The sequence below is a fragment of the Lonchura striata genome, chromosome 37 (genome assembly GCF_046129695.1).
Source record: "Lonchura striata isolate bLonStr1 chromosome 37, bLonStr1.mat, whole genome shotgun sequence".
Taxonomy (NCBI): domain Eukaryota; kingdom Metazoa; phylum Chordata; class Aves; order Passeriformes; family Estrildidae; genus Lonchura; species Lonchura striata.
Window position 1 is genome coordinate 1,019,245 of NC_134639.1, and position 7,624 is coordinate 1,026,868.

General features: G+C 55.0%; 1 pseudogene; it reads left to right on the forward strand.

The window, feature by feature from the left end:
• The first annotated feature begins 1,375 nt into the window (after positions 1 to 1,375).
• Positions 1,376 to 2,457, forward strand: LOC144247984 (olfactory receptor 14J1-like; annotated as a pseudogene).
• The last annotated feature ends 5,167 nt before the right edge of the window (positions 2,458 to 7,624 follow it).

The window sequence follows — 7,624 nt, forward strand, 5'->3', positions numbered from 1 at the left end:
ATGTCCTGGCGTGGAGCAGAACAAGCTCCAGAGCGGGGCTTCCCTGCTGCTCCCTCAGAGGCACAGGACAGGTCCCTGCACAGGCAGAGCTGCCCCGGGGCCGTGGGGTGGGGATGGGCTCAGTGAGCGCTGGCAGGGAGTGGAGCTGGGCACAGGGAGACGCTGCTGGCAGGAACAGCCCCCTCAGCAGAGACACGGGCAGGGAGGGACAGGGAGCTGCTGCCACAAATGCCGGGCAGGGGGATGTGCCACCTCCCTGCTGTCCCTGTGGCTCAGACACCTTCCCCCAGCAGCTCCTGCCCAGGCTCCTTTCCCATCCCAAGCAGAGCCCCTGCCCTCATCCCACACAGGCTCGGCTGTGCAGGGCCCCTGCAGCAGCCAGAGCCCAGGCAGGGAAGGACAAGGCCCTGATTTCCATCAGTCTCTCTGTCCCTCCTCCCCTGGCAGGAGCATTGTGACATTTCACTGCCATGCCCAGATGCCTGTGTTGTCCCCATTGCCATCATTGGGTTTTCTGAGGCAGTGCCAGGGTCTGGGGGTGGCAGGTGCCCGTCCAGGCAGGGAGCCTTGGGACCCTGCTGTGGACATGTGTCTGTGGGAGCAGAGTGCCCAGGTGTCCTCAAGGGCCCTTCAGCTGATTCCCTGGGTGTCCTGCAGGGCTGCAGGTGCCCTCCAGAAGGGCACAGCTCTCCCGTGGTGTCTCTGGGCTGCGTGGGATCCTCATGGAGGAGACAGCTCAGTGTTAGGGCCAGGGAAATGCTGCTGGGCACCTGCACCTGGGCAGCTGCAGTGATCCCTCTGTGCAGCAGCCTGGCAGGAGACAGCTGAGATCCCAGTGAGGCACTCTGAGGGAAGGCAAGGGCTCTGTCCATGTGCTGTCTGACCCCAGAGCCTCTGCTCTCAGCACTGCCCTGGTTCTCTCTAGGGGAACTCCTCTGCATGCCTCTCCTGTAGCTCGAAGCTGCCAGCAAGGGACAGCTGAGAACAGCCCTGATGGCCAGAGCTGCTCCATTGTCCCTGCACTGAGAGACCACCCCTGTGCCTCTCAGACCCACACGATTTCACCTGCAGTTAATTAGAAATGTCAGGGATTTCAAACAGCCACAACCACTCCTGACTGTGGCAGCTGCAGCTGGGTGAACAAATACAAGGAATTCCCTCAGCTCAGTTCTTCAGATGGGCAAAATGCAAACAGCAGAGCTGAAAAGATTCTTGGTGTTTCCAAGTTCATTTAATAGGAGATCACCCAGCATTCTCAGTTACCTCTCACTGCTCAAGAAGAAGGAATCCTCCTGAGCCCTGCTCTGAATTCCTGCAAAACCAAGAGCCCAGGTGAGGGGAATGTAGAGAAGTGTTCTTAAAAGAAGAGACCCTAAATGTTCCATTGCTATGAGATATGCAATAGATTTTGCTCACGGAAGTGTGGCCTGACTCAGTGCTGTATTTTTCTCCTCAGGAGACAATAATTTCCTGAGGCAGAAATGTCCAACAGCAGCTCCATCAGCCCCTTCCTCCTGCTGGCACTGTCAGACACGCGGCAGCTGCAGCTCCTGCACTTCTGCCTCTTCCTGGGCATCTCCCTGGCTGCCCTCCTGGGCACCGGCCTCACCATCAGCGCCGGAGCCTGCGGCCACCACCTGCACATGCCCATGTTCTTCTTCCTGCTCAACCTGGCCCCCAGCGACCTGGGCTCCATCTGCACCACTGTCCCCAAAGCCATGCACAATTTCCTCTGGGACGCCAGAGACATCTCCTACTCAGGGTATGCTGCACAGCTGCTTCTGTTTGTCTTTTTCATTTCAGCAGAGGTTTCCCTTCTCACTTTCATGTGATACAAGAGCTACATGTCCATCTGCAAACCCCTGCACTACGGGACCCTCCTGGGCAGCAGAGCTTGTGCCCACATGGCAGCAGCTGCCTGGGCCAGTGCCATTCTCAATGCTCTGCTGCTCACGGCCAATACATTTTCCATGCCCCTGTGCCAGGGCAATGCCCTGGGCCAGTTCTTCTGTGAAACCCACAGGTCCTCAAACTCTCCTGCTCACACTCTAAACTCAGGGAACTTGAGCTCCTTGCTGTTAGTGCCTTTTTGTAATTTGCCTGTTTTGTGTTCATGGTTTTCTCCTATGTGCAGATCTTCAGGGCTGTGCTGAGGATCCCCTCTGAGCAGGGACGGCACAAAGCCTTTCTCACCTGCCTCCCTCACCTGGCCGTGGTCTCCCTGTTTCTCTGCACTGCAGCTTTGCCTACCTGAAGCCCCACTCCCTCTCCTTCCCATCCCTGGATCTGGCAGTGTCAGTTCTGTACTCGGTGGTGCCTCCAGCCCTGAACCGTCTCATCTACAGCCTGAGGAACCAGGAGCTCAAGGATGCCCTGAGGAAAATGATGACTGTCTGCTTCTCTGAAGCTACCTATTGCCTGTTTTCTTCTGCCAAACTTTTGGAATGCAACTCATGACATGCCCAACAGGCCTGCCCAGATCCTTGGGTAATGTTCAGTGGGTTTTTAGCTCATAAAAGTATCCTCAATAACATTTTTTTAACCCCCACCATCTAATTCACTGTCTGCCTCTTGAATGTGACCCATAAGCTCTGTTAACCAGGTTTGTGCTATTGCTACATTTGAACAAAATAAAGTACCCTGCAGTGCCTGTTTTATCTGGGATCCCAGCTCTGAGGCCTGCATGAAGTTAGAGGGGAGAAGGGGAAGAGAGCTCCAGCAGAGCAGCACTGCCAGGGAGCAGCAGGGATCGGTCCTTTTGGAGCTGCCCTTCCCACTCCACCCTCTCCTTGCCAGCCCTGCTGTGGCTGTGAGGCCGCAGTGCTCTGGCAGCTTGGTCACTGTCCTGCTGCGTGTCCATGCTGTGACCACAGGCAGGGACAGGCCGTGGGCACTGCTGGGACACAGCTGGGCTCCAGCACAGCAGCTCCATCAGCCAAGGGAATCTCCTGAGGGCAGGGCAGGAAGGCTTTGCTCTCCTCCAGAGCTGCTGTCAGCAATGTGCTCCAGGAATGCCCTGGCACAGCAAAGCCCAGTGCCTGGGCAGAGGGGGAGTGTGCAGGGGGGGCACACAGCAGTGTCCTGGCACAGCCAGAGCTCCTGGCATGGCCCTGATGGAGCAGCAGAGCAGGGCCTGGGCTGTGTCTTTGTTCTGGGGACAGCCTGGGAAGGTGCCCCACGACAATTGTCCCACACCAGCCCCTGCAACCACCACTGCCAGCACTGGCCTCTCCCCCACCTGCAGGAGGTTTTTTGTCCCTGCATGGAGGGACACCAAGTGACCAGGCCAGCAGGCCATGTTTGCTCTGTACTGGGGAGATTTCAGCAGTGCATCCTGTGTGTGTGGGGAGATGAACCTGAGTGAGCACAAACACCATCAGCAGCACTTGGGGGTGGCACAATTCCAGTGGCACAAACAGTGCCTTGAGGCCATATTACTCTGAGAGTAATGTCCTCGGGGAAACCACCTGAATTCTTTGCTGGGCTGTGGTTAGGACAGCATAGAGACAAACATCCTGGGCAGGGAGGCTCCAGGACAAAATGCTCAGGGCAGCCATGGACTGCACAGAGAGACATTGGATGGAGTGAGGGTCTGTGGGGAGAAAACCCTGCTGCCTCCCTTCTGAACCACCCTGAGGACCTGGATAGGCTGTGCTGTGTTCTGGGCACTGATCTGGGACTGAGGGATGTGGAAAAGGCCTTTGGTGTCAGGCCTGTTGAGAAGGCTGGGCAGTGTCACTGTGGGACCTCTCTCAAACCCCCTGGAAAGGCCAGAGCCATCCCAGAGGGTCCTGGGCCCTTGGGAAGGGCAGCCATGGAACCAGTCTGGGCAGGGAGGGGCACTGGGAGAGTCACGGACTGGTCAGGCTCAGCAGGGAAGGGGATGTGGCAAATCCTCCTGCAGCCATTCCAGGCACTGTCAGGACAAGGCAGGGACTGCAGAACCCACGTGGGAGGGAAGAGAAGGGGATGTTGTGTGCCCAGGCTTCAGCAGGCCTGTGACAGGGTCTGCTGTGGTCTCCTCAGAGCCAGACTGGAGAGAGCTGGGCTGAAGGAGTGGAACATGGGGGGGGTGGCAATGTGGCTGAACAATGAGGGTCAAATGTCATCCATGGTACAGAGTCCTCTTGGCAGCCAGGCCCTGGTGACATCCCTCAGTGACCAGCCCTTGACCACCACTGTGGATTATTTCTATTATCTCTACAAGGACATGAAATGCACTTTCAATACTTTGTGGATGCTGCCAAATGGCAGGGAGTCTGTGACTGAACTCATCTAGTTAATGGTGACTGCTAAACATAACTGGGCAAGATGACTGAGTTGGGTAAATTTGTCTTGCCATCAGGTGCCAAGCAAGCCACAAGGAAAGGGAGAAAAATTGTATGCATGAGAAGAAAGGCAGTTCAACAGGGAAAAAAACAAAACCGACCAAAAAAACCCTCCAAACCCAACTAAAAATAAGCACAGCAAGACACACTAACAGAAGAAAAGCAAATCCACAGGAAATTGCCTACCAGCAGAAAATGTCTGACAACCTTGTGGCAGGATAAGATTCTGTGTGTGTAGGTGCTGCTTTGAAAGAAAAGGATCTTCAAACAGAAATTAATCCTCTACCCCCCTTGTCACCCAGTTCTCTCAGTTGATTGCTGATCATGGTGTCACATGGAATGGAACATCCCTTGGGTCAGTCCAGCCCAGCTGCCCCATCCCTGTTTCCTCAGGAACACTTGCCCTCCCCAAGCCAAGAGGTTGCAGGGCTTGCAGACACATCTCATGCAGGGTGAGCACTGTGACAAGGACAGGAGAACAGAACAACATTTACTCTTATGAAGGACAGCAGAACAATCCTTTTGTTCCATGTGGTGTCAGTGGCATGGTGGCAGAGGAAACTTTTCCTTTAAACATCCACCCCAGCACCAGCAGTCAGGGTGCCAGGAGGAGCTGTGTTTCCATGACAATCACCTCCAAGGTGGCTTGAACTCTTTCATGGGCAGCCAAGATTTCCTTCTCTGTAGGAGTGTAGTTGGCTTCAGACCCTCTGTAACTTCGGCTCCAGAATCCCAGTGGTCAGCCTCGAGTCTCCCCAGACACCTTCTGACAAAGGTTCCAGGACAAACCATTACTCCTGGCTGCAGAGTAGAGCACATTCTTGACCTCTGGTCCTGTCCTGACTGGGCCAAGGGCTACAGCATGAGCGATCTCCTGCTTGATCTGGGCAAAGGCTTGCAGCTGTGCAGGGCCCCAGTGAAAATCGTTCTTCTTGTGGGTGACCAGGTAAAGAAGGCTCACAATCTGGTTGTACTCGGGAATGTGCATTCTCCAAAAGCCAATGGTGCATAGGAAAGCTTGTGTTTCCCTCTTGCTGCTTGGTGATGACATTGCAGTGATCTTATTGGTGACCTCAGTGGGAATGTGACTCTGTCTGTCTTGCAACTTTGCTCCCAGGAACTGGATCTCTTGGGCAGGTCCTTTGACTTTGCTCTTCTTGATGGCAAAGCTGACTTCCAGCAGAATCTGGATGATGCGCTGTTCTTTCTCAAATACTTGCATTGCTGTGTTCCCCCACACAATGATGCCATCGATGTACTGCAGGTGTTCTGGAGCTTCACCATTTTCCAGTGCAGCCTGGATCAGTCCATGGCAGATGGTGGGGCTGCGCTTCCACCCCTGGGGCAGTCGGTTCCAGGTGCACTGCCCGCCCCTCCAGGTGAAAGCAAACTGAGGCCTGCATTCTGCTGCCAGAGGAATGGAGAAAAATGCCTTAGCAATGTCAATAGTGGTGTACCACTTTGCTGCCAGCTCGTGCTGGAGTTCCAGCTTGTCCGGCACAGCAGCGCTCAGTGGTGGAGTCCCTTCATTCAAGGCACAATAATGCAATCAATCTCCAATCTTCCTCATTTCCTCTTTAAACTCCTCTTTGAGTTCCTTGATCACAGTAGAGCCATGAGCCTGCATCGGGCCATTGACCATACTCTCACAATTTCTAAACTTGTTGGCAGCAGAACCCACTGTCTCTCGGTTGGTATCAGCAGTAATTGTTGCAATGAAGGTGGTGCATTGACATGGCCCTAGATTTGCCAGACTCCACAGCATTTGCCCTGTGCACCTGACCTTGCCAGGGTCATTATCATGCTGTCCATCCCTCCCAAAGAGAACCTCCAATGCTGCCACTTTTCTCAGCTGTTGGATCCCTTCCTCAAGGGTCTTCCAGCTCATTCTATGGTGGTGCTCCTGCATTCTCTCCTCGTGGACAAACCTCTCTCTGACACTCATTAAAAGCTGCTCCCAGAGGAAAAGGGAGCCTGGCTCTCTTACAAAAATCTGATTCATACCTGGCTCCTGGGTCAAGGGTCCCAAATTCCTTGCCTGACCACCATCCAGGTGCATGCCTGTTCTCCTAAGGTCCCAGACACGCAGTTACCAGGTTGTATAAGCCTCACGTCCCTGTCATGCAATGTCTTTGTGCAGATTATGGAGACTTTTGTACGTCAGGGACTTGTTGATGATTCATTGGCTCCCCTGTGGGTGGGGAGGGCCCTCCTTTCTTATCCTTGTCTGGGTGCTCTGATTTCATCTCAGACCTCCTTGAGTGTGAATGAGGGCAGTGGGCAGTCAGCAGGGGCTGGCCGGGCGAGCTGCAATGCCTGGGCAGGGAGCTGCAATCCCTGGAGAGGGCAGAACCAGAGACCATCTGGGCTTAACCGAGAGCTTTGGGTGTGCCTAAGAGCAAATGAAGCAGCAGCACGGTGCCCGAAACTCAGACTGTGCCAGAGCCTGGAGCGCTGTCAGGCAGTGCCGGGATCCCAGATGTGGTTCTGGTCCCCAGAACCAAGGAATGGCAGCCCCAGCCTCAGAGCCAGTCAGAAAGCCAACCAAGTGAGACCAGAGGGAGGGCACCTTCCAGTTTCTCCTGGGTATGGCTGCAAAACAACACCTGCTGTTTCTTCCTCCGCCTGTCTTTGGGGTGTGCTGGTGGCAGAGCCAGCCAGGTTGTGCTCTGCCTTCCAAGGCCTGTTGAGAGCGGGCATGAAAAGCGCTGCGTGCACAGCAGAGAGTCCTGGAAGGTGCTGGCAAGAGCATCCTGTGGGAACAGGGCTCCGGGCTCTGGCTGGGAACAGCCTGGTTTTGCTGCCGTGACCACAGGTAGAGTTGAGGCAGGTGAAGAGGCAGTGGGCAGCTTGTGTTTGTAGAGGGCCTGGGGCTGCACCTCTGAGCCTCCACCTGGAAACACACTTGGGGGAATATGGGCTACAGCTGGAGAGCCTGTCCTGAGAGGACTGGAAATCATTCAGCCTCGCCAGCTTTTCTTAAGAAAGTGTTGGTATTCCCCAGGAAAGATACACATTTGGGGAAATGCCTTTGGAGGAAAGAGGCTTGCTTCTCAAGGACAGTGCTTCCCAGGGAGCTCCCAGTGAGGCAGGTGGGAGTGTTCCCCTTTGGCTCTCTGGGGTCCTTTCAGTCCTTGAGGCATGTTGAGCTTGGCAGAGGGGCAGGGCAAGTGAGAAGGCTGTGAAGAGCAGGTTTGGCATCCACCTCGACCTGCAGAGACTGACCAAGCACCTGCAGCAAGGTGTGATCCCCCGCTTTGGACAGAGGTGTGAGCAGCAGCATCTCTGTCCAGCTG